Raw genomic sequence first — 27,925 nt, 5'->3', positions numbered from 1 at the left:
ATCTTGTCCTTGAATCTTATAGGCACCTTTTTAATGTTGTTAGTTGAATGAAGCAGCCACAGTTGAGGTGGTATAAAGGAATAGTCGGTATTAAGATAGGTCAAAGGCATGTTAAGAGATGAATTTTGGTTTCCTTTTATCTTAAATGTTCAGTCTCATGAAATGGAAAATTGTGTTAAAACTGTTAGTTTCATTAGCAGTTTTTTTTTCCCTAAAATATTGATACCACTTGAACGTTTTTAAAAAGTAGAGCATGATTTTGAAGTGGAAGAAAATGGATACGAATTTCCTGTAACTTTTACAAATTGATTTATGTAAAGTGGGGAATGCTTTTATTTTCTGGTTTCCCTTAAAATATCCAGTGCAGCTAATTGCTTTCAGAAATCACCTACCTGTTCCGCCTGTGTGTCATTTATGTTTTAGTGAACACAACCATTCGATGAAGGCTTCAAAAGTTTAGCCATTATTAATCCATAGTATGTGATCATTGTGCCTGCTTTTACTTACAGCTTGAGTATCATATATATGTAATATGCTTAGTTAGTATAAGTATGATTTTGTGTCTTTTTTTAAAAATGATTAATTTATTATGTTTTCTAATTTATGATGTTCTACTGTGCAATGTTTTGATGCTTTTAGGCTAGGTCATTTTTGAAAATGATGATTTGTTCTCAGTCACTTACCAGGTTAAAATAAAAAGATAAAATAAAACAATCAAAGATGCAGCCAAGGAGCTCATATTGGAGCAACACCTGTGTTTATCAGGGACAATCCTGTTAGAGGCTGTGAAACACTTTGGATCTGGGTCAAGGTTTGCCCAGGTCCAGCAAGACGTTGACTGCAAACGCAAAGCCAGTCGTACAATAAATTGCTTAGATTAAAGAATGCTTGAGTAGCCCGGTCAAAGTCCAGACCTAAAGAGCCGGGGGAATTTGTAGCAACACTTGGATTAGATTTTTACATACGCTCTTCCTCTAACCTGAATGAACATGAGTTATTTTAAAGTTTATCTCTGACACAAACCGTCAGACATACCCCAAAACACTCCTCTCTAAATGCAGTAAAAAGTGGTTCTACAAAGCGTTGACTCATATGAATACAAATTCACATCATATTTTTCAGATTTTATTTACAAAAAATGTAGACAACTATGTACAATTTCTCCTCAACTTTTCTAGTTGTATTTCCTTCTTCTTGTGATGTGCCGAAATGCAAAACAATCAGTGGTGTGAATACTTCTGCAAGGCACAGTATTTCATATAAACGCGGCTGAGCACACGACTGAGTTTCACACGACTGAGTTTCACACTGACAGATATAAACTCGCAGAATTGTAAATAAAAAGGAATCAGTCGCCCAGGTGACCTGAGGAAGACAGACATTTTTATTTTGCTATTTCTGATTTTCCCTTTCACGTCATTTAGTTTAAATCTTAGTTGTTGTTGGGGTTTTCTCTCGGAGAAGGAGATTTTTACCACTTAATCAGCTGATACAGCCAATTTAATTGACTCTTTGGTGACTTTTCCATACAGTTGCCTCACATTTTGTGAGTGGTTTCATTTAGTGGAAATGAGGGTTTCTCTTTTTCTATGATACACCAAACAAGTAACTGCAATTTCTTGAATTTTAAATTGCATTATCTAGTCAGATAAACGGAACAATGATAAAACAACATGGTAGCTTTACTCTGTACACTGTAAATAATTTCCTCCTCATTCGCTGTGCTATTAACTCAGTCACAGAAATGATGCGAAAAAGCATCCAAACGATTACACCCATTTGGGTCATAATTAGACGATCACGTCAGACAAACAGACAAACACATTGGCATATTGCTTCCTCGACACCCTCACCGAAATGCGTACACGCTGACCAGATCCCACCCCCTCGGGGCTGTGGGGCAGTGCTTGAGCGATGTGTCCCCAGGGGGCTGATATTTTATAGTTTGTGTCCATCAGTGCTGTAGCCTGGGGCGCAAGGGTTGACAGTAAGTGCTCTCAACACCGGTGACACTGATTCATCTGAGCCATGACACACATGAGAGGAAAAATGGGAGGAGGACCGGTCAGAAAAGAAAAAAAAAAAAATTCTGGGCTTAAAAATATTATAATTCATACAACAGTACACCAAATCGTGTTCAGGTAGATTATACTATCGCCTAGCATCAAATTGTTTTATGTTTTGTAGGTTTAGGTTTATTTACTAAAAGTCAAAGGTTTGTACTATGATATAGTGGACTAATATGGGCCAGCCTTGGCTAGACTAGAAAGATTGGCTCGAGGAAGAGACTCCAATCTAACATGGCATTTCAATTTCTCATTCCCCGTTATGGCTGTGCTGTGCACTGCTGAGCCTCTTCTACATATATATAGGAAGGACGCCTCTGAACCCCAGCTTTCTAGATGCGCATACTAAGCAATCAATGTGTCACCTCTTCCTGACAATCCTATTTTTGTTGTATGGGGGCCGTGCTCATTTTTTCTTGTCAGCAGAAGGTAATTTGCTGTATTGTGATTCAGTCCTAAAACTTGGTGACGAGGTGTCTGATAAGTCACTACCTCCCTTCGGTGCTCCCCTGCCGCCCCTCACCCCCAGCATCCCTGCCATAATATGGAAAATCCAAAGGTAGCACCCCAACCCCCATTCTATCCGCGCCCTGCTGCACCCCCACGCCTCTGTCCCGTTCTTCCTACACTAAGTCCAACATAGTTGTATCAAGGCAGGCTGCTAAATTAGATAAGCAGGGCTGTGGTGCAGCGGCCCTGATTAATAAAAGATGCGGCATTCCCTGGGGATGGCCCCTCTCAGGGCCGAGCAGAATCTACCCGCAGACAATAGGGGTTGCTTGCACACAATGAACAGGAAGTGGAGAGAATGAACCAATCATGGAAATATAACATTTGAAAAAGAACTATCCTGTGACCCTATTGAACATTATGCATGCACTGATGCAAATTAGATCTTGAGAACCTTAACAATTACTTGTAAACCTGCAACTGACTCTAAAGGTGTATATGAAGATGCGTTATGCTCATGCCCACAAGTTTAGGCAGTGCACAGGACCTTACCAAATAAACTTGGTGAGTCTGTAGTTTAACTGACAACATGTAGCTTTAAACCAAGCTCTTTGAAATAATTAGGCTCCCTAAGGACTTATGTGGTACAGACAGGAGTGATATTTTCAGTAGAAGGAACATGACAGCAGATGGAAGGTGAAAGGCGTAGTTATCCTGAGAACAGAAATCGCCAATTTACAACAAAAAAAATTGTAGAAAAAGTCAGCCCGCATTTATAATTTAAGCTAAAAATATTCATACCTTTGGCAAATTTAGATGTAAAATAATTTTCATTCAACCAAGAAATGTGTCACTGGAAATGAGACAGGCATGTTTCAAAGTAAACTAAAACAATGCAAAAAGATGTAAGTTTTGAAAAAATGTGATTAAAAAATGGCATTTCAAAAAGTATTCAGAATCTTCTCAATAATCAGTTGATATTTGGCACCACACCAATTTTACTATTCTTATAATTGTTAAGCAGCTTTTAGCATGTCTCCATTGGTACATTCACACTATATTTTAGGTTATATTTTAGTATTTTAGATTGGAAAACCTTTTTGCCATTACCGTAAAACTCCCTACACATCTTCTGTCAGATTCAGTCAGGGCTCTTGCTGGGCCACTTCAAACAAGCTGTTAGAATTACTTCCAGTTGAAATAAAAATATTACTTCAAATCTAAATCTAGCATGAGTATGAATAATTTTGGGCTCAACAGCAAATCCACAAATATTTGGTGAAATAATAATAAAATAATTTTACTTCTGAAATCAGAACGGACTTTTCTTAAAGTCAGTGTTGGATAGAAGCATGATATCTGAGGATAAGCTTACTTTTTCTTACTACTATATGTATTGATACATCTGATTAAAATATAAAAAAATTACAAAAAAATACTTAGTCACAGCAAATTCGTAATCAGAATTTTCTGATTACAAAAATTTAAAAAATAAAATACAAAAAAAGTATCTTAATTTTTTTAATCATTATTATTTAAGATACCTTTTTTTTTTTGGAAACTACATTTTTTCCCAAACACTTACCAATACACTGTAGAAGCTCTTGACTGCAGAGAATAATTTCATGAGATTATTTTATACATATTTCGCCCACAGCTTTATATATTTCTTTAGGATAATAATCCATGGTAAATTCCCATATGTAAAGCATACTGTGTAAGAATCCTGAAACACTGTGAATTTATACAATCATTGTAAAAAAAAAAAAAAAAGTATGTTGGGCATCATTTCCAGCATTTCAATTAATAAACTATATTTTTACAATGATATGAAGTCATAGAATTTAAAGGGGATGTTATTTCATTTAACTTTGACTCTACGCATGAATGCATACTTTAGAAATCACAGATCCACAGGCCTCCATAAAAACCAAATGGAGTATTTCACTTGCCTGGTAAACATTCCACTGGCCCTCAAAACATCAACATAAACAAGGTTTAAAAGTTTTTTCTACCACTCGAGATTATAAAAAGACTAACACTCAACTATTGTTTTTTACGCCACAAGTCTCATGTTGTCATGTAATTTCAGCTTTTCAGAGTTGTATTCATATTTGTCACCTAATGGCTTTGTTACTCGGAGGACATTATCCCTCTCATTGCTCATGTTTATAAGTGAGCCAGCAGTGAACCAGTTGCCTATGGAGACCAGTGAAATCAAGGTTGTATAACTACCTGAGTTTCCTTTCTAAAGTGAGCTCAAATTGAGCATTTAAGCTGTTTTTTTAATTGCTCATCGTGATGCAAAATTGTTCTCAGAAACCTTCCTGCCAGATGGGTTTACCAGCCAAATAAGGAGCTACTTACATGCTAAGCATTCACCACAACAAAGCCTTGTTGGTGCACATCTACCTCATCCAATCGCACTGCGTGCTGCATTCTGCCGCGAACGCTGGTGTGTGATTACTGCATGGATCATGAGCACTTAAGCATTTATCTTTAAATAACCTCCACTACTGTCCCCCCCTTTGGTAGTGAACAATAGTGAGATGTGTCTAATTTTCAGCAAGATAATGGTAATCATATTGAGATGAAAAAGGTCAGGGGTTGACTTGTAAGGTTCTGATTGGCTCCGAGCATCCCTTTGCCCCCCGGAGATAAAATGGAAAGTGATATTTCATTTGTAGCCCCGCCTTTGCTTAGCAGTTGTAGATGATGAGGAGACCCACCGCTGCAATGATTGGAGTGTAGCCACCAGTCAAATGCTAAGCACAAAAAATTATGCCTGGGATCCCTTGCATCAGTGGGTGTGTGTGTGTGTGTGTGTGTGCGTGTGCGTGTGTGTGTTTCCAGATCAGACATATGGTGTATATATTTTTTCATTCTGTTTTTTTAATATTTAAGGATTCAAATTTCCTTTATACCCCTCCAACCAGAAAAGATTGATGGGTTTTGTTTATACATATGTATAGGATGCTGAAATGAAGCTGAACCTATCTTTGACCTTTATCTTCTCACATATACGCACTGAGCTACAGCTGTAACACTATGCATTGCTCTAGCTTTTAAAAAAATATAAAAAATTCTTTGATCGTTAGAATAAGCATGGCTTTAGTTATTTTCCTCACTTCACCGGAAGCTCATAATAAAGGTACTTCTGATATAGTACTTTATTAATATTGCAGCATAAACATTTAGTTTCATATTCCTCAAATCACAGTACAGTTTTATGCCCTGCTTGTCAGTTTGCATCTTTCTAGCCTGGTTTCTGTTCTATGTTGATGATGTTTTTTTTTTTTTTTGCTTTAATATCCACCCTGAGGGCCAGATGCATCACATTATGCAGTGACCTGAGCTGTATTTTGCACTGAACAGTTCAGCCAGTGGGAGTGGCCTGAGCTTGTTGAGGAAGCTGCCCTTTAAGGTCATTACAATGGTCATGTGATAGGCCAGTGGAGCCCCGTGAGCCATATGACAAACCGAGCTGCCAGACCAAGGTGTGTGTCTGGGGTGTTTTTCCACAAAGCATTCTATAAAAGTGTAACTGGGCTGTATTTGCCCTTTTCTCCTGCTATGTGTTCAGCCAACAGGCCCCTGAAGATCTCTTAAAAAGTGCTGATCCACAGAGCTGGGCTGGTGCTCTTGTAATCCTTCCAGCTCAGCCCCACCTCCCCTCATGTTCCCACCGTTCCCACCTCCTCCTCTTCCCCCCACATTCCCCCACTCTTTCCCAGAATTACGCCTGGTGTTGGTGCGAGGGACAAGGTGATGCTCTAATGTAGTCAAGCACTAATGTGAGCTAATTAGCCCACATTAGAGCATGACTAAATAAGGCGTAAGTGTTGCTAATTGGTCGGCAATGAAAACAATAACTGTTGTTCCTGCCTAGAGGCTCTGGGGTACTGAACGGCTGGGACACGAGGGACCTGGGGACCCTGGCACTAGGCCAGCAAAAGGCACCAGCACCATCAGTCAACCGCCTTCATGCTTGAGTCACACACCACTTGGCACTGCTGCTCTCATGCTCCCTCTACCCCACACCCACCACCCAGCCCAACAGCTACTCTCCCTGCAGCCGTCACCAGCAAAGAATAAGCTCTACATGACAAGCACAGACAAACTCAGTCTGTCTGTGGAGCCATCATACATCACAGCATTAATAAACATGAATTAGTAATGGCACAATTAGATGGGGCTGTTCTGACATTTACTGGTACAATAATGGTGTGCTCCTTTCGACAGAAGCCTTTGGCCTTTAGTGGAGCGCCAGCAGACCTTAGACATTTAGATATGATGGGTGGAATGGGGAGAACTGTCTCAGTCAGTTTGTATCTTAATCACATTTTTGGTCCAAAGGGTGTGACTCCAGACTGTGTTTTTTTTTTTTATATTTTCCAACAAATGGTACAATAATGATTAACAGTATTAGTCTGGCTGTTTTCCACCGTATAAACACAGGCATATTGTATGTTTGTTTCCCCTTTAGGTTGCAGCCTGGCCAGTGTGTGAAGACGATATTTGAACAGCCTGGCCTGCTCGAGCTGCTTCGGACCAAAGGTATGTTTGGGACAGACAGGCCATCTCTGACACAGAGGCTCTGACAAAGAGAGAATAGAATAATCTCCCAGTTCTTTGAACATTCTCTATCAGATAATATTTGAACCGCTGTCATAACAATAAGACATTACCTTGGTGTTTTTACTATGTGGAATTATGCTTTTTTTTTTTTTTTGCTCTGAACTTGTATAAAAATAAGAAGAAAAGATGATCTGTTCCCATTATCAGAACATTTTCTTTGAAATCTTAATGTTAACTTGGGTTAAGCACAGCTTTTCTGCATGTGTGTGTGTGTGTGTGTTTTTTATGTGCTTTGCGAGTCAATTTGACTTAGCAGTTTGAAACTGATCAAAGTAATGCATCAACACAATAAAGTTTATGATTAGAGGAGCTAAACAGCTTAACCGTTGCCAAGTGTCTAGTGGCTTTCTCCTTTTCCCTCTCAAACCAGAGGCTTTTCATCCTTGCTGTCATTCTTCTTCTGGGTTTTACTGCTTTCCCAGGGGACTCATGTGCTTTTGTTAGCTTTCCTGTGTACACACATGGCCTAATTAGTTGATTAGTTCAGCTCGACTGGCTTGTTAATTGAATAGTAATTTATGTTTGATGTGTCTAATGAATACCCTAATTTGATGTTTGGCACTCATCCAAAGGTTTGTTTTTGACAGAAGGAATTAATCAAAAGAATGAATGGAAAGATGAAAACGACTTAGTGCGCAGATTTTGCCTTGATATCTCATGAATTAAGTCTTTGAGTGAGGTGATGATGCTCTTGAGTTTATCTTTGTGTAATTAAGCTTTTGTAGACAATAGGATTACCAATGTGTATAAAGGGCAAATCATGATCAGTAACACAATGTTTTGTTCTAGGGGTCGAAACTGTTGTCGAATAATTTTATTGTAATAATTCATGCACTGGCCACAATGAGAGGCAATGTCAATCACGATATAACAAGATGGAAAGGAAGCTACTTAATGTAGCATTTTCTGTGCTTAAGAAACTTCAACAGGGGGTTAATGAAGTATTTCAGACTTGTTTTATACACTGCAATTTTAATTACTGGTAGTCAAACTATTTATTGACTTTTTAAAAAAATCAAGAATACTTTAACCCCAATTTTAGAGTAATGTTTCTATGGATTTTGAGCAATCGTCTGGTGACCTTGACCAGTGAAAACATTGATTACAGGTGGTTCATTTGCTCATACACCTGCTAAGACATTCATTAGTTTTGGCAATATAATGCCACATGAAAAGACGAGTTTATGTTTGTTCACTTTAACAAAGCTCTTAAAAAGAATGGCAAGAATGGCACTTTACTGTTATACTACATTGTGAAAAAAAAATGTACCCATTTAGTTTAACTTTTTCTTTGATAGACAGTTGAGATTTTGCATTGCGTCAATATTACTGTTATTATATTATGCAGTGATATAATTCTCTAATTTTAATTTATACAATACTGCAGTGAATAAATAACACTTCAGCCAATAAAACACAATTCTTTGCACAGAAAGGGACATCAATGTCATTTTTCTTCAACCTTTTCTTTCACTTGTTCTAATAATGTTGCTATAGTATCTAAAAGCTTTGTACAATTTATCATGTAACCACAATGAATAATTTTTAGTTACGTATATCCTTTCATGATTCATAATTTGCACATTGATCAATCAAAAGGTGTTAATTACCTATCCTAACTTCAGATTCAGCTTTACGTCATCTGCTTACTGATTCTTGTGCCTCATTTTCTATGTACTTGACTTAAACTTCAGCTCAAGATCTGAATTTAAATCAACTATTGCATCCTACCTCTCACTGGGAAACAATACTTTTGCATTATTATTAATTTACATTTAGTTTTTAATGAAAGTTGCTTTGATTGTCTGGAAAACATCTGAGACTCTGAACATTGCATATGTTGCAAAACATTGCATATGTTGATTGTCTGGAAAACATCTGAGACTCTGAACATTGCATATGTTGCATATGTTGCATATGTTGCAAAGCAACAGTATGATACTAATCATACTGTTGCCGAGAAGGAATAATCTATTTAAACTTAATATGTTGTTTCACCAATTCCTCCCATTCCATTATAAACATTGGTTGTTCTTATTTAACAGGCATTAAGAAAAAATATTTTAACCACGTTATCTCATTGCATGTGTTAAGTGTTTAACCGAGAAAGTGCAATGCCTTCCAAACTTATTAATGCTCTTGCATTTTCACATTTTGTCTCATTACAACCACAGACCTCAGTTTATTTTGTGATAACCCAAAACAAAGTAGTGCTGAAGTAGAAGGAAGGTGCTTTCCTTCCTTCTACTTCTGTTTGCTTCTTTTTACTCTGATGCAATTAATAAAAATTGGTTCCATATTCCTTCAGAAATCACCAGGTATACTCTTTTCAATTGGAAATGTTATGCCACATGCATCATTGAAACCCATCCACCAATGACGGAGAGCATTGGGTTGGGAGTGTTGTAAAATATGGTCATAGCAGCAAAATGCTGTGGGTATGCTTTACTTCACAAGCTAATGAGAGTTAAAGGATTGATTGATAGAGCTAAGTAGTTCTGGAAGGAAATCTCTTTAGTGGCTGCAAAAGACCTAAAACCTTTGTGCATATTGACTTTATAGCAGAACAATAACCTAAACTTACTGCAAATACAGTTGCAAGGTTTTTCTGATGTGTTTGCAATCGGTTAGCAAATTAAGTCTAATCTAAACTGTTTGTATAGCAACTTTTATACTTAGCATCTCGCTTGGATTATAGGATTTTGACTAGGGCATTCTTACACATAAATGAACTTAATCATAACCCATCCTCTGGCTGTAGAGGGCTGTTTACCATTATTGAAAAGGATAAGCTGAATTCAAATACACACCATAGTTCCCAGGTTTTATTTGTGCAGTGTTTTTAAGTCTTTCTATCCTTTCCCTTTTGGCTCACAGTAGTCCATTATTTGTATTGGTCTATTTCATAAAATCCCAGTAAAATGCTTTGTTTGAAAGGTGAGAAGATTCACAAAAGGTCAGCTGATGAAATTTTTGCCCAGTGTATTTTGTTAATTCATTAGGAAAATTGTTTACAAGTGTCTCATGCCCTTAATAAGCCTTGATAAGCCTAAATCCTTTTTCTTTCTTTTTTTTTTTTTAGCTTGGTCAAAGAGGCATGAGCCATCAGGCCTTTTTCATTGAGTGCTTCCACACTAGTCTCCAGAGCACATGAGTTCATGAGCATCAAGGTCTTCCCCCACAGTTCGTTTGAGGAATTCATCTTCCTTCAGATCCTCATTTATGCACAACACATCTTATTTAAAAACCAATCAATGAAGCTTGATTTCCCCACAGCATGAGGGAATGACAGCAAAAGCATTTGACTTGTCCTCCAGCGCAGGGCAGATTGTGGCCTTGAACTTGTGTTGAGTCATCCAGTGAGTCATCTCAGCTTCAGTAAATCTCCTACTTGTGTTTTAAATGTAAAGCAATCATCCAATTTAGAGAATTCCCAGACAGTAAAAAAGTATTCCAAAAAGCCAGCCATCCACGTGTTTACAAAGCGGCAGCAATCCTGTACGTTGAAGATGGTCGTCATGTTGCCATGTTTGTCTTTTGGTATTAGCATTGCCTCTACATTTAATATGCTTCTGCAGTTCTTCTTCCATAATGGTGATGTGGAATTATTCCTCTCCTGAATGTTAAGGATGTTTCAGGAAATATAAGTTTTGATCATTTTGCAGCAATTAGATTCAGAGCAGCAGTGTGCTCTCAGCCTCCTCCGTCTCTTCTTTAAGAGTTTCTTTCTAGGAATAACAGAAAAAATAAATCTCTGTGAATTTGTTTACATTATCATCACTTATCATCTGATCATCCCACACAGATTTATAGAAAACAATCTCGTTTGACCTCATGCAGTCTTGCACATGCAGTAGCGTACCTGTTTGTGTCACATGCTATAACAGGCCTGAATTAGAGCAGGAATTTTACAAAGTTATTCTCACTTTTCCTGTCATCATTCACTATCTCGAAACTGTCATCAGTTGCCGTCGCCCCCCTCCCCTTTGTTAACGAGAAAGCAATTACCATTTGTTTTCCTCAGTCCCAACGGCCTGGCAGCATTTCCCAAAATCTGCATCCTCACCTGCTTCCGTCTCTGCGTCCGCCTCTCCCTCAGTCTCTTCCAACCTTGCACCTCTTTTCGTTTTCACTGTGGTTGCAGACTCGCTCTCCTTCGCCATCCTCTATTCAGCCTCTCTCTTTTGCTCCTCCCACCTCTGAGCTCTAGGCTGTTCTGGGTTTTAGACGGATCACTCTCACAATGCCTGATCAATACAGGTATTGATCTGCTGGCAAAATGTTTATAAAATCATTATGGGCAACAGCAGTTCAGTGGGAACGGAAGGCGGGGCCACGAGACAGCCAACATTCCATGTCATTCGCCTGCAAAAGAGCTTGCACACATCTGATTGGCTGCCTGCCTTGTGCCATGCAAAGGACAGGACTGGCACATTTTGCCATTCTTTTATATCTTTGCTTAGTGCACAACAACTCCTCTTAGATTCAACAACACTTTCCAGACTGCAAACGTTTTGATCAGCAGTTTAATATATGAGTCATTTCACTCTGCCTGCAATGTAATTCCACCTGCTCCCACTCTTTGTACAGTAGATTAATTTAGGAAGTGGCAAGGGACTTTAATTTATTGATTCATGTCGTTGTACCTCTGCTTTTCTCTGAGGACAAAACAATATATATAAAACCCAAATTAAGAAAATGCATTCTGCAGTACTCTGATTTTTGCCCATTCTTTCTGTCATGACCACCCCAAAAATTTTGTACCTGCCTTGATCCCCCACTCCCTACTACAATCTCCTCCTGTGCTCTGCTGTACAGCAATAACAATCTGTCGCTTTGCTTGGGAAAGACTGACGGGGCAGGCGACTCGAACGTCACAGCACTTCAGCTCTGTTCAACTGCGTGGCAGATTCATTGCTTTCGGGAGACTTTTGCAATCCACAAACGTGCTTTTGCTCGTGTCTTGTTGATCGATGATCTACGAGATCTTCATTAAACAGAGGAGATTATTCCAGCATGCGGCGCAACATGGTGTAAATTTTTCCAGAAACACAACTCTTGTTGAAGCAGATGAACATCTGTGAGCCATAAGGCCAGGCAGCCAGTGTGACCCAGAGTCAACCTCACCACTCTGGGACGTCTGACTGCGTCTGCTCTCCTCCCTCTCTGGCACCGGTCCAAGACCCAGATGCCCAGACGCTGGCTCAGACCACAAGGTCTGGTCCTGCCCGTCTTCTATTAATAGATGATGTTCAACAAATTATGAGAGATATTGCGCACTACACCAACTGCTTAAATGTTGCACATTTTAATTTGCATGTTTTCTGCTTTGGCCAACTTGTAGGGACCCATATTATTTCCACACTCGCTTAGGCAGACACAAGCATTTTGTGAGCATATCCAAAAAGTGTCACTCACACATGCTGCAAAGTGGTGATTACTCTAACACGTTCAGAACTGGCCACAGACCATTCATTACCATAACATGTTGCAATGAAGTTTAATCCCTCATCATGTTGTCTGTGGTTGGAGAGCGGCATGTGGCTGTTATCCTCCTCTGCTCCAGATGTCTCCCAGTCTGTGTCTCCTCAGTGCTGCACTAGACTGAACACATGAAATTCAGTATGGCACATTTAGACATTTCCTTCCATTTTTTTCCGTCCCTGCTTTTCTTTCCCCTCATAAAATCATTTTGACCCCATCCATCTTTGTTTCTTGCCTTCCTCCCTGATCCCATTTTCCACCTTCTGTTCCTTCTTCCACATACCCCCCCCCATCTTCACAAGAGTATGTTATTTATTTCATCTGAAAGCAGAGGCTCTTTGGTGCATGCTTCTCACAGAAATCAATTTCAGCTCAGACAGCATAACCAAACAAAGCACTACACTCATTTCAGCACGGGCAGAGTTGTAACCCATCTCTCTCATTTTCTCCCTCCTGCTCCTTTATTGGAAGACATTTTGTTCTCACTCTGATGCCATTATGTCAATCACTGCAGACATGTCGTGATGTGTGGATGCAGCTGCTAAATGAGTCATGGCAAGTAATGATCATTAGAGACTGCAGAGTTTATATATGTGCTAATGTGTTTTTGCATACAATTGTCACCTTTTTCTCTGCATGAATATTTTAAAAATGTCATTTTTTTATAGTCATTGTCACTCACTTGCACATGTGCGTGTGTGTGTGTGTGTGAGTGAGACCCTTTATGTCTGTTGAGACTTTTAAATTGTTTTTCTTTTTTCAGAGTCTCCACTGCATTACAAAATGACAACATATAGTGTAGATCACAAGCAGAATTCTTGCACCATTGGATGAATGAGAGGCTGGAGCTTCCCACTCTCCACTGCCAGCAGCCCACTTTATACCACAGTCAAGACCACCAGTTAATGCAGCTGTTGGATCGTCCTCTTTCCTTGCTCTGCCTTTATTGATTTCAGTCAGACACAGAGACAGACAGAAAGAAAGGGCCTTTTCAGGAAGAAGTTAAATGGTCAAGTAGCGGGTGGAGGGTGGCTTTCACCACTTTATTGACGAGGTGGAAAAATGTCACTATTATGGAGGCCCTTGCAGCAGATAGCGAGCTGATTGGATGAGTGCCCCCAGGTCAGAGTGGAGCACATTCCCCCCCGCAACCAAACGAGAGCAAATAAAAGGGCAGAGTAATCCGCTTGAATTGCAGGTGAGATTTCTCTCCACCAGGCCCCTCTTTATGCCACATTTTTCTGGATGCATGAGTGTTTGCGAATGTGGACCGAGTCCTGATCTCTGGTGAACTTCCTCCCACTGAACGGCTCTCAGAGCATTTTACGCATTCACATAAATGTTGAAGCTGTACCACAAATTCATAGTAAGACCACCTGAAAATGGGTAGGACATGAAGAAGCTAATGCAACTTGAAGAGGACTTTTTTTCATTCCCTCAAATGCACATTAGTTAGGAATGACAGAATGGACCTATTTGTTTTACCAACATTCTGTACTGCCATTGTACCAGCAGTCAGACAATGCATTAATTTGGTATGTTCACATGTAGCATGAACTTTTATATTGCTCTATATAGACAGGTTTAAACTAGACAAGAATTCCTTATGTTTTTATATTTTATCTTTTAATACCTCTTTCTTGCAGTTAAAGCTTTTACTAAATTTCTGTAACAAGTTTGACTTTACTGATGTCACAGGTCAAGCACAAATATGTGCAAGATGTGCAGGACATCAAAAGCACACCAATAACGGTCCATGTATGAATACCTAATAGGTTTTGGAGTGATATAGTCAAATTGCGAACTTAATCTGTGTGAGAAGCTGACGTATGATTAAACTAGCTGATCATGGTTGAAAATTCACCAATGTGACTGAATTAAAACAATTCTACAAAGCAGACCAAAATCAGAAACTCCTTACATGAAATGTTTTTGAGTCAGACATCACCTACAAACTCTATTGTAGAACCAAATTGCCAGAAAAGCAGATTCTCATCATACAGAAAGGTCAACAAGACAGACCTTTTCAATGTCCAACACCCAAAACACTGGAAAAATTAGAAAAAAGTAGCGAGCTCACCAAAAGTGAAAGCACACTATTTTATAAACTACATTCAAAAATATGACTGATAATACGTTTGAAATCTAAATGCCAAAAGCTTTGCTATTTAATAATCCTCACCAACAATTTAAAACAGTGATACATTTTTAGTGTTATCAACTTTGAAGTAGTGAAGGCATTAATGACTGTTAAATGTGGTGAATGCATAGACGTTCATTATTTTTGCAAATTTGAAAGACAGTGGAGAGAGGTTAAAATAACAGGCTTAGTACGGTCCTCTTCAGAGGGATCCAAATTTCTAATACTCCAAATATTATACAACATGCCTAGTGTGAACATATGAATGCTTGCTTGCATATGACCATGGTAAGTGTCACCATGGTCAATGTACAATCACAAAATATTTGGCTGCATGGGATAGATGAAAAAAATTGTCACAAGCCTTGCAGTAAAGTAGACAGTTAATGGGATGGTTGATCTTCAATAAGCGTCTAACAGGAGGGAAGGAGACAGATAGTTGTTCCTGCAGACAGTCACTTTTAACACTCTAAATTAGGAATCTTACTCAAGAGCATCCAAATACACAATGTGTGGTTGATGTACCCAATGCATCTGCTTTTCAGACTTTTCCAAGTTTGAGCAACGGAAACCTTTCCCTACGTACAGGAAGACCCCAAGGAGAAGTCGACCCAAAGCAAGCTGTATTATTTACCACCAAGCAGGTGTTTTGTTTTTCAATTTCTGCACAAGGGAAAAAAAGAGAGAGCATCAATTAGAAAAATAAAAGCAAACCATATGCTAGAAAAATTTGCAAAAAAAAGAATTTATGCTCAGCACACAAAGATGAAATTAGAATGACTTGTGAGTCTGAGAGTCCTTAACAGAGATGCAGTTGTGATTCCTGACAAACGGTTCAAATACAAGCCACTGTGCCTTCTGACGTCAATCAGTCTAATTAGCCCCGCATATCCTCTGTTTAGCCCCGCCTAGAAGCACAAGACAGACTTCTGGAAAGGTCAGCATGCCACAGCAGAGACAGAGCTGTGCTTAAACAGAAGCAAAATGGTTTCTTTTCCAAATTGATTCTGGTTCAAATCAGACAAGACTATGTTGTGTTGAGCCACTTAAAGACTTAATGGAAAGGCGGCAGTCACTATTAAGGGGGCTTTTAAAACAAGACATTAACAAACAAAAACTGCTCTGGTGACATCTGGACCTGGGCCCAAAGAGCAGCTTGTCACATGTAAGATCTGCCCGTCTCTATCTTCATCTCTTTCTGGTCTGTTTCCTTTCTCTTGTGTCTCTTTATCTCCTGCTCTGCTTGAGGCGCAGTCTGTACATCTACATGTGGACGCGAAGACTCGGATGAACAGAGAAAATTCATCATAACTCTGTAGGAAACTTTTTTTTTCTTCTTCCCCCCCACGCATGGTAAAACTTGAAATATCACTTCTCTCGTGTTGACACAAAACTGTATGAAATAAATATTTTCTCTTTGTTTCCACAAAGTAAATCAAGTACCATTAACTCTGGACCCCTGGGGCATTTTATCTGTTTAACACCCTCTTTTTTTTATATACATATATATATAAAAAAAATAATAAAAAAAACACAACAGGCATGTCACAGTCATGTATACATAGAGGGAAACATCTGAGTTTGCCAACACCCACACGCCGGCATCTGCATAGCGCACATTCACTACCTCCTTTTTGCTGAATGCATAATATATGTAATGAAATAATGTTTCCAGTGGGGATGGTTTTGGCTGGGGGATGGAGATGTGTGGTGAATATCAATTTGCCTACCCCCAGACTCCCTGGTTCAATTGGCGTGATGGTAGGGGGTAAATGAATATGTGGAAGTGAGAGAAGCTTTATCCCTCTGCCCAGAGCAACAGTGGATGGAGGCGGGGTCCTCCACAGACTCACTCCAAACTTGTAAACTTAAGGTTTTTACTGTTAAATTGTCGAGCACACTATCGGTTTTATTGTGTTTTTTTTCTAAAAGGCACTATTTGCTACTTACTAAATTATGATATCCATTATAATACGTCACAAAAACAGCTTGATGTCTCATTATATTGTACGAATGCAGGTGAGACCATTGACTGGCAAGACCCATTAGTTTTATTCACATTACAAATCCTGAAATTCAATGTTTTTTACTCTAATATCCCTACATAAAATCTAAATTCTGCTTTCAAATATTGCCTGATCTATAGATGTAGTCTGACTCTGTGTAATTTAATCTGTCTGCTCCGTGAATAATTAAGAGGAATGTTTATAGAGGAGGTTAGTGAACCAGCAGCAAAGTAAAGACCAAGAAACACAATAAAGAGGTTAGGGATGAAGTTAAAACTTTCTATTGAAGCAGAAGGGAAAGTCAAAATTTCTTAGTTTTGTCTTAACACTGGTAAGCTTTAAGGTGTGTTTGAAATGTTAGCAAAAGGTCAGCGTCCTGCACGCAGAGTGGAAACGGTCTCCAAAGCAGAAAGACCTTTGTAAGGAGCGAAAAAGATTTTGTGCTGAATTCAAAATTTCATTGGGACCCTATATAACAAAGCCAATAAATGACAAATATAAACTATTTGAAAGCCTCTGAGGTTTGTTAGAGAATGCTGGTGAAAAAACTTGACGCGTCAAACTCTCCAAACGGGTCAAATCGCGCCACGCTAGACGCTCAAAACACACCGCAGCGGGCCCTCCACGTGCCTCCACATAGACATCTGTCTAGCTATCAAACTGCACTATTATTTGTTGGTTAATAACATAACATCATACTAAAAAAGGATGTGTAAAATTGAAGATGTTAAAGAGACTGTACATTCCTAAATTAAATCCTACATACAAAAGCATTAACCAATTTTGGTCAACAAATTCCATGATATCTCAATGAAAATCTGCAAGGAGGTAAATGACTTCCACCCCCTGTGCCTCACCTTGACTGACTCCAGTGTGCTCATCTGTTCCACCTCGCCTCACTGAAGATGCTGCGTCTCTTCGTCAGCCGTGGCTTTGATGTTTTAAACATTACCATTAATAATGTTTTGAGCATCAGAATTAATTGCTCTGCAAGTCTGTCCTGTTCTCTTCATCCTAAGTGGAGGCATGTATAAATCAAACCTAACTACCTTTGTCTTGAAATTTTGAGGTCAGGAGTTTGGGATGAAACCAAACTTTTACATATCTGTGAAGTTCTGCGAGTGTGTCTGTTGGGAGCTTGCAAGAATGAAGCAGTGGCGCTTTGAGTTTGTTGGCTGAGTTAATTACATGTTGACGTATGTGCCACTCGTGCTTTTTGAAAATGAGGCTGGTGGTTGCGTAATATAATGAGTTTGGAACAGTTTTGTTAGAAATTTGATGTAATTTCCATGTTCCCTTAGTCTTTGTCCCAAATCTGATGAAACAGTGGTTCTAAATATAGAATGCACAAAGTTTTGGCATAATTACTATACTGCTACATATGTCAGTTTATTATTTTTTCTTAACAAAAGCAGAAATATTGGGCCTGTCAAATCTTTGGTTTTGGGATGTCGCTCACAGCAAGATGTGGCAACTTTTGAATGAGTTTGAATCAGTCGTCAGAGAGGTATTTTTGTGACTTCCAGATGTTCTGTTATCTATAATTCCCAGCTGTGTTCGAAGAGCTTAAATGAGCTGGAAAGTTCCTGTCCAAGTTCTGTTACACTCATCAGGCTTTGAGAAATGTAATTACTGCCTTTTTGAGTTCATGTCGCTTAGCAACTCCCTCCTAAATAAACACACACATAAAAACCTCTTCCATTTTCATTTAGCCACACCTCTTATACACCAAACACCTCCTCTGGAGTGGCTTTGGCAGTGTCCAGGCTGCAGGGGCCCTGTAATCTGAAGACAGAGTGAGGAATGTGTGAAGCATCCAAGGAAACATGAACTGCTATTTTCCCACAAGTATGAAAAAATAGAGGTTACGGCTGTGGAATCTTTCTGACGCAATCAGTTAGTGGGATGGCCTTGGTACGTTTGGGATTTGGATGAGGGCTTTGGCCAGGACGCTGTTAAAGTCTTAGGACTTAAAGATCTAAACTGGGAAAGTGAGAGAGCTGCTGACAGAGGTAAAAATCAAATGAGGAAAACCGGACGAAAACATTGCATGAACCGACGGTTGGCCCCAACTCCCTGATTGGGAACACTCTATTGTTCCTGCTTATTTATTATTTGTGTTTTTAACAGGCATCTTTTGGGCACCAAATTAATTGTTTGTTGGTCAAACAGTCATTAAAAACACAGAGAACAGAGTGGCTTTTGCAGAGCTGCGTGTGGGAGCAAAGAGCCAAAACAGGAGAAAGCTTCACTGAAGGGGCCCCAAGAGCTCTTCCTACAGACCCAAATGATTACCACTCTCCTGTTCGCTCTGCCATTCTTCAGGCATCAGACAGAAGATGAAATTCTCAAACACAGAAACGGAGCAAACTTCAACGAGTCCGTTACTTTCCTGATCTAATTATGCCTGCACCCATAATCACTGTTATATTCATCACAGTGGTGCGTATTTATAGGGTCTGTTTTCATCATACTCTAATCTCACTCTGAAATTCCCAAGCAGGAAGACAAAGCATGGGAACGCCATTATATATTTTTATGTTTAGGATGCCATTAGGGCATGACTGCCTCCTTTATTTTTTCTGGATTTCTATCTTCTGTATATGACATGCATTCAGCTTGGTTTTAATTTTCACTTCGTCTTTGTCAATTTGCTAAATGCCAATATATGTCAAACCTCAGACTACTGCTGTTTCTGTGGCATCATAGAAAAAAATCTAAACAAATCAAACAAGAATTTCACAGAAAGAGAATAACGAACTTTAAAAAATCTAACTGATCATTTTGTGCAGTTTTCAGATGCCTGGCAGGTGTCATGTTTATCTGTTGAAACATTTGGGCGCAAGTAAAAAAAATATTCTGGGAGATCATCTTATGTTTTTTTGTCCCAGAGATTAACATGATTGAACTGAGATGAATCTATGAACCACACAAGAGCAACATACATTGTGAATATCTTTGCTGTGGGGGGTTAAGAAACTCTTTTTGAACACTGTCAAGAAAGTCATTTACTATAATTGGAGGAAAAGTCACTCTGCAAGGCAGAGGTTATTTCACCTAAAGCAGGGGTGTCCAAAGTCGATCCTCGAGGGCCGGCGTCCTGCACATTTTAGTTCTCTCCCTGGTGGTAGTAACAACCTTTTCAGCTTGTCAACGTTCTTCTTAGGGCTTCTAACGAGCCATCATTTGATCCAGGTGCGTTAAACCAGGGAGAGAACTCAAACATGCAGGATGTCGGCCCTCAAGGACCGACTTTGGGCACCACTGACCTAAAGCAACATAAAAAAACAGTAACAGTATACAAATGCCCCGTTTCCACTGAACAGTACAGGATGGGATGATTTAATTTGCTCTTTCATGGATATAATCCAGAAAGTGCTTTCTATGGATAAATGAGCCAAAATTCCAGCAAACCATTGCAAGAAGCTTGTGGGAAAAATAACTGGTTCACCAAACTCATATAAGGTCAAAAGGGAAATTCTTAGGCAAATTTATGAAAAACATACATATCTCATTATTTTTGCAAGGATTAATAGTTATTTATTATAATTCTACTAAAAAAACTGAAATTAAACTAGTCTAAACTCATATCAAAGTGAAAATAAAATGTTTGTCTTTTTACACTACATTTGAATTTAACTGTATGTCTTCATCCCTTTAATGTTGGAACCTCAACAAAAAACTGTGTTCCTGTCTTTCCTTTCTCTAAATCCCTTCTTCCCATTTCATTCTTGCTCTGAAAAGAACCCACTGCCTCCTGTTCTGTGCCCCCACAATGTTGCTCCCAGTATTTGGATATATATTTAACACCCACATGTGAGGCCTGGTAGAAGTGCCTTGGGAATGGAAAGAAAAACAAGCATGCCCTCTGTCCTGGCCCTTTAGAGCTGGCCTGCTATAAATACCTCCGGGTGGCGCGCCGGTTCCAGCACCAGTGGCATGGGAACCTCTCCCCCCTCCTCTGGGCCATTGCTTGGCCACTCATGTCTTGTCTGGGAAGCTTGGAAGGCTTTAGCCAAACAACCTAGCCTAAAGGGTGGGTGGGTGAGAAGGTGTGTGCAAAATGTGTAGTGCAGGAAAAAAGGAAAAAAAAAGAAAAATCAACAGAAAACGCAGGCCTTTGTAGCATTCATGGTCTTCCTGGTTGTTTTGTCTGCGCCGTATAGGAGCATCCCCGTGTCTTTCTGCTTTCTCCCGTCCTGTCATCTCTCTTTTCAAAAGACTTCATGTATACTGCATTTATTCTGTTTTGCCTTATGAAGATTGTATGAATATGTGCTTTTCAAAGCGTAAAAAAAAAAAAAGATTGCCCCCCTCCCCCCTTCACCCCTTTTCAATGCTGCGGTGAAGCGTTTGTTATGTTACTCCCCCAAAAATTGATTTAGACTTTTCAAAGGTTTGTTCTCCTCAACGCTGTCTCCCCGTGTCGATGCACGACAGGCTCAACTCATATTCTCAGAGTTTGAGGTAATAGTTTTAAACTGACAGACTAAACAGACTCCCCGGCTGTTCCACCTCTATGGAATGAATAGTTTTATGTGCACAACCATACACACAAAGGCTGTGTGAATGATTTGATTTCTTGATCGTTTTTTTCTCTCTTTTTCATTTTGGGACGTCAAGAGATTTTGGAAGCTGAAAGTTTACATCCTATTGGTCCTTTTTTTTTTACCCAAAATCTTCTAATTGTTGTTCAGTATATCATATGCAAGGGACACATGATGTCCATGCTCTGTACTTTTTAAAATCATAGATATGTTCTTTACTTTTGCACACATAGTGTGCTTTTTATCTGGTTATTTACCAAACTAAATCCACACATCGAATATCTCAGCTATCCCTCCCCAAACGCCTCCCACCATCCTAGTTCTGTCCCTTTTTCTCTCTCCTTTGCCTAATGCTCCACATCTCTCTCTCTCTCTCTCCTACAAGTCTTACTTGTTATTTTTTTGTACAAGGTCCTTTAATTAAGTTTGACATAAGCACAGGGATTAAATATGCGGTTGAGCCGGGAGAGAAAGGCGCTCTGTTACAATTTCAAGGCCAGCTGTAAAATGGAACCAGATTGCAACACTTGGAGCTGGAAAAGTTTGTAGAAGGAGGTTTCGAGCACAGCCAAGAGACTACTGAGTGTCCAGCCAAAAACATTAATATTAAAGCTCCTTAGGCAGAGAACTAACACTAAGTCCGATCCAATGATTATTTCTTTTCTTGCTAAAATACTACCATCGCCTCGAGCAATGTGTTAAAAGTTGTCTGTCCGGCCAGATGAGTGATAAACCTACATGGCAAAACTCTGCTGCCAAAAGCTTTCTAGAAAGCATAGTTTGCTGCACATTTATGGTCCATGGGTTTAATGTATTATTTCCTTTGGGAAACAACAGCTAATTTGTCTGCTAGTTTGTACATAGTTATCACAACCTGTAAACAAAATGGTTTGAATGAAACCAGATGTCTTCATTTGAAGTCACAGCTTTTGTTATTAAGCAAGCAAGTTAATTAATTTCACAAATGAGGACAAAACCTGAATTGAGCCTTTAACTCCTAGGCATGGGCCTGTATGAGATCCTCAGTGATGAGAACCCGATGTCAAAATAACACAGTCTCATATTTACACCAAAAACTTATAAAATAATTTAATTGCACAAAACCAAGCCACCCTCTGAGGTCCTTTGGTTTTGCACTCCAGGTGTGTTCTTTGAACACACAAAAAAATGCTTTTCATAAGATTACCATAAATGTGTAATTTACCAACTTATTTTTTTCCAATTTCTTTTTTCAGATTCCATTATTATCACAATCCTCACTATACATAGAACATATTAAGAAATATAATAAGACTAAATCAAATATTTTTTGGAAAACCCTATTTGATTGACAACTTTAAAACATCTCTGACATGGAATCAAAAGATTATGCAATATTTAGGTGTGATTATGACCCATTCCTCCAAACTGTCTTCAAATGGTGAAGGATCTAGGGGTTCTTTCTTTGCACTTCATGAGATCTTCAGCTCTGTTTACTGTAATGTATATGACAAAACCCTTTGACAAATACGGCAGTGGGAGGAGTTTCACTGGAGCTTGGCTCGGTGTGTGCCAATACAAACATCCCGATACCACATGACCGCGTATTAACGGTTCCACTTCAGTCTGACTGCGTTGGGACCAGTATGCAGCCCACATCAAGGTTTTCCCACCTGCAAACTTCACTTTTGCAGTAAAATAAAGGGATGATGTGCAGAACTGTTCTATTCTCAAACATAGACGACGAGTGCAATGACATCCGTATAGTTCAGCTTTGGCGTAATGTCATCGGTGTATATTCTCCCAGTATTTTGCTGGCTCGTTCAAGTTGTCTGCAACAAGCTTTAAACAAGTGTCGAGCTTTAATCATGTTTTTACTTGAGCAAGATCTTCTGCAGTGAGTTTGCATGAAGGCTATTACCGTTAAAGGAATTACTTATCATTTTCACGGGGGGAAAAGCTGTTCCTGCTATTCCCAAGTCTTTCTTGAGCTCGCTGTGAAAGCTCCTTGGCTGTTAGATAGCTCTTTTGATTTTTATTTCCTACTCCTCTCCAAGAAATCTTGTGAGGGGCACCTGGCCATGACTGGTTTATGGTGAAATTATGTTCCTTCCAATTCTGAATTATGGATTCAGTGGCGCACGCTAGAACATTCGGAAGTTAAGAAATGCTTTGGTAACCATTGCCATTAGTGTGATTTGCAACAGTAAGACATTTTTGTGAAGGCCTCTTTGCTTTTACCAGCTGTACCACTCTGAGCAATAGTTTGGAAATGAGAGACGCTTTTACAGGCCATGATAATTTTAAACCAGCAAACTTTGACAAAGCAGCTGGAATACTTTCTAAATATTGACAGATTTTCTAAGTATCGACTAGTTGTCTTTTTGTACATTCTTTCCCTAATCTGCATACTTATCCCACGTCTCGTTCCCTTTCTTCGAAATTAAGTTAAATTATTAATTCATTTTTTTGTTTGTTTTTGTATGTGTGAATTTCTTGGCTTGTTACTAAAATCCAGTATGAAGTTCATGTCAGTAGAAATATTAGAAAGAAATTTTCAAAAACTTTGACTTGTTCAAAAACTATTTTACTTGCTGTATACCATAAATTGTATTTTTATATCTTGAGGAATGAACACAGTAATTAAGAACAGAACAAAAATGGTAGTAATTTCTGTATTTAATTTAAAGAGTAAAAGTAGAAAAGAAAATTGTTAACCTGGCCTAATTGAATTTCCATAAGCATAGATAGCCAAGCTTATGCTTATGCAAATAAAAGCTTGTGCAAATAAAATTACAAAATACAAAAAAAAAAAAACATCTCGATGAAGCAAGAGAGTGAAGGCAGAAAATCAACAATGGATCCTAAATTAAAAATATATCTGGGTTTTTACTTATTATTTTATAATATTATCTATAGTATTAATTTATTTTGTTTCTGAAGCAAAATATTAAGCAAAGAATTAACACCTGCTGAATTCAGTGGTGTGTTCATGTTTTTATTGAACAGTATATTTATGTTTTTATCATCCTGCTTTTTATAGTGACAAGATCGCAGTGAGCCAAAAAATATTGATATGGCTTCTCATGCTTGTAATCCACGTAAGCATAATTTTTATTTTTATTTTTTACTTAAAATGTTTCAAAAACATTTATTTGTTTTTTCTTTTAAGTGAGGCAAAAACAGTCGCCTTCTTTTAGCCAGCTGATTCACAGAGGCAGCAACAGGTCAGGGAGGGGCAGTGCTGTGTTACTGACATTGTTTCTTTAAAAAAAAAAACACACAGACACACCTCACTATATGATAGAACATTTTGGCAGTTTTCAAAACATATATATTTTTCAACTCTTGATATGCTGTAACACCACTCTTTTAACCACGTGAAGAAAAAGTGATCACAACTCTAAACCTCACTGCATCAGGAAAAACACATTCCACATGCTATCACTCAATCACTGACACCAAATATAGAAATATAGGGTAAGATCAGCCCCAAGTGCACCGAGCGTGTCAATAGGATTTTCTTCTGTTTTGAACTCTGAGAGGTCTCACATGGAACTTTGCATTCTTAAATAACTCTAGCAAAATGCTTTAATCTTAATGAGTCTGAACAGTAAATCTCTCATCTGCAGCAAAAAGGATTAGGAATTCAGAAAAAAAAAAGAAAAAGAAAAGGAGAGAGACCGACGTTCCACTTTGATGAATTGTGTTTTGAAAATCCCTGGGCATAAAGTTCCCCCAGTGAACAAAGCGTAAGACGAGAACGGATGCTTTTTTAAACAACACAACTTATCTGTGAAAAACAGAACATGCATTTAAGTGAAAACACAAAAGCAGAGCTGATTCCCCTCCTCTGCCGATGATAAAAGTGACTAACTCCTTTTCCTCAATCTGCTTTGCTACTTTTGGAATCAAACCTGGAGTAGCTTTGCACAAATTATTGTGCATTGTGTTTTCGGTGCCTCATCAGTGTTTATTTATTCTTGCCTGACGCATTCTGCCATTGTTAAGAGTAAATAAATGACTTCATAATTTTTTTCTTTGCCTCCTGGTAAAAGCTTAAAATGGATGATGCTGTGATGAAAAAGGAAGCTGATGAGCCCAGGCAGTTTAAGTGGCAAAAAAAAAAAAAAAAAAAAAACGGGCTTCTGAAACCACAAAAAAGTGTCTGCTGCTTCCTCTGTACTCTGCTGTGGGTTTCGGTGTTGTTTGAGGAAGATGAGCTTTTCCACTTTAGTTCTAAATTTTAGCTACTTAAACATGCCATTATGCGGAGGTGTTTATTTGTATTTGATTTATGCATTATTGATAATATGTTAATGTAATCCAAATCAAAGCAGTTTGGTGTTTACTTGATTAATTATTACGCTGTGGTGTAATTTCCCCAAACAGGCTCTCTGAGTAGTTGGGGTTAGAGCAGTAAGCCTCTGGCTTGTTCAGAATGCTCCAACTACAAAGAGCCTTGCTGCCCTGGGACCTGGTCTGGGTTCCCCCCTTCCAACCCAACACCCACCCCTTTAAATGCCCCCAGGCCTTCAGAAATACCCTAGCTAATGTCTGCTGCATTCATTTTACCTTTGCTTTCAAATCCACTCCTCCTTTTGTTCCCTGTAATAGACAAATCCATGTCTTGCCGATGCAGGTCAAGCATATAATCTATATAAATAAAAAAACATTTCTCAGCTGTAAAGGTTTTTGAAGTCAGTAAGAATATCAGTAAATGGGCTAAATGTCTAGCTGCATGCAAGTGTTCAATTATTTTGCGTTGTGAAGACATCACCGTGTTGGCAAGTGTAGTTGTGAGTATTACCATCCCGCTTGCTTCGTATTGATCTCTCCCACTTGCATGGATGTCCACTCCACCACACTGAGCCCAAACACCTGGTCACCAGAACGCTGTGAATGACAGATAACATCTGGGAAGTCTTCTGCTATCACAGGAAACATTGTTCCTATCTCCTCCTCCGTGCCCCCTTCCTCCCCATGTCCTGCTCATAAGCACATCCTTCTTATTGATTTCTCATTAACCCCTTCTAGACTGTGAGTATCTCCCCATCCAGACACGCAGACATCAGGAGATTGATTAACAGCATAATGACATCACTATGGCTGCCTGTTCTCATCAGTTTGACCAGGTCTGCGGAGAGATCCTGTTCTGCACTCCTCCCTTATGTTTCTAGGCTTCCGTCCTCCGTTTTCCTCGATACTCAGAAACGCTTTCTTTACTTCCCACTACAGTTTCCTCTTCATCCTCTGCATTTTCTTCCTTTTAGTTTGCCAATATTTTTAAAAAAATTTTTTTTAATGGCACTGAACCTCAAAGCCAGCGGTGACTTTTGATATGGGTGATGGAGCTCAATGATCCGAGTGGCACGGCCAGTGGAGGAGCTACACTCATGCTACGGAGAGGAAAAGTTAGCTGTCAATGAGTTTTCTATTGCTTTTTTACTTCTCCTGCCAATTTTGAGTTGGCCTTCTCCTACACTCTGTAAGGTGCAAATCACTGTCAGAACTGTAAAAAAATAAAATAAAATGGCCGCACACCAATACTGGTAACACTGAACTTGCTATTTGAGTTGCCATTGATGCCCAATTAATGGGCTATTTATGTGTAAAGAAGTTTTAAAAACTGAAAAATTGATTGAAAAGATTCTCACTTTTGTTGGGCAAAATAAGGGACTCAGTCCGCTGGACCACAACTCATACGAGAGCCACTGTGGAGCATGTGTCTCCCTGCTTAGTTTCACAATGGCAGAAGAGACACACGCGTGTGTCCGTTTGGAGGCTCTCTACGAGTATGGCTGCCACTTAGGTGTTAAATTGGTGCGTTCGTCAGCAGTTGGCTTCTGTAGTGCTTGTGTTTTGGTGCAAGAGAGTAGTTTTGAAGTTACAGTGAGAACGCGTACAAAATTCAAAATAAACTCATCTCTTCTGTGGGGGGGGGATGGGTGTTTTTGGATTTCTCTCTTCTGCCTCACAGTCTGCTAAAGACATGCCCGCTTGCAGAATGCTGTGTCTGTTTTAGTACGTCTTCCCTCCCTTTCTCTCCCAACAGCTCTGGTGGCAGGATATAGTGTGCGTTTGTTCGGTTATGTCGTTCCAAACCACAATGGAAGTAAGTTAGAGAAAGCAGTTGATTTAAGCATGGCATGCCTCCATCAGTCCCAGTCTCTGATGTACAAAGAGCCCAGAGGAAGGAGCTTCACAGCTGTTTGTAAACTATGAGAACAGGAAAGGTCAACAAAGTAATGCAGCGCGCTTTTTTTGTAACACATTTTCATCTCTCTCTTTTCCATAGTGAGACAGCAGGGCTGCACCCTGCCTCAGTAGTACTGGTGCATTTAAATTACTGTTCTTGCCTGGAGAATAATGGTGAAAGCATAACCCCATTGTATTCTTTGATAAACTCTGGAAAATGCATGGTATAAGCTGGGAGAGAGGCACGGTTTAAGGGCACAATTGCCTTGCAAATCTACCATGGCAAAGTTTTTTTTTTTTTTTTTTCTGAAGGGAGAGAGGGAGGAAAAGAGGAAGGGAGAGATGACGGGAAAGAATGGTGGAAAAGGGAGATAGAGGATCTTACATGTGGGTTACAGTCGAAGGGGGAACCGAAGG

At 39.1% G+C, this 27,925-nt stretch overlaps 1 protein-coding gene and 1 long non-coding RNA gene across 4 annotated transcripts in view; one reads left to right on the top strand and one right to left on the bottom strand.

The window, feature by feature from the left end:
• zfhx3b (zinc finger homeobox 3b) overlaps nucleotides 1–27,925 on the top strand; it is a 312,657-nt gene that overhangs the window by 123,649 nt on the left and 161,083 nt on the right. For all 3 annotated transcript variants that reach the window (XM_017303941.2, XM_017303940.2, XM_008405336.3), the window contains exon 3: nucleotides 7,003–7,073. The gene's annotated coding sequence lies outside the window, so the exon portion shown is untranslated. The remainder of the gene's footprint in view (nucleotides 1–7,002; nucleotides 7,074–27,925) is intronic.
• Nucleotides 10,120–14,201, bottom strand: LOC108166184 (uncharacterized). Its single transcript, XR_001776458.2, has 2 exons — nucleotides 11,221–14,201; nucleotides 10,120–10,882 (listed from the first exon to the last, which is right to left on the bottom strand). It is a non-coding gene; the product is annotated as an uncharacterized LOC108166184 (long non-coding RNA).

The sequence above is a fragment of the Poecilia reticulata genome, chromosome 3 (assembly GCF_904066995.2).
Source record: "Poecilia reticulata chromosome 3, P_reticulata-male-v2, whole genome shotgun sequence".
NCBI classification, from domain to species: domain Eukaryota; kingdom Metazoa; phylum Chordata; class Actinopteri; order Cyprinodontiformes; family Poeciliidae; genus Poecilia; species Poecilia reticulata.
The sequence above is the reverse complement of the archived record's forward strand: the minus strand, read 5'-3'. Positions and strand labels throughout refer to the sequence as shown.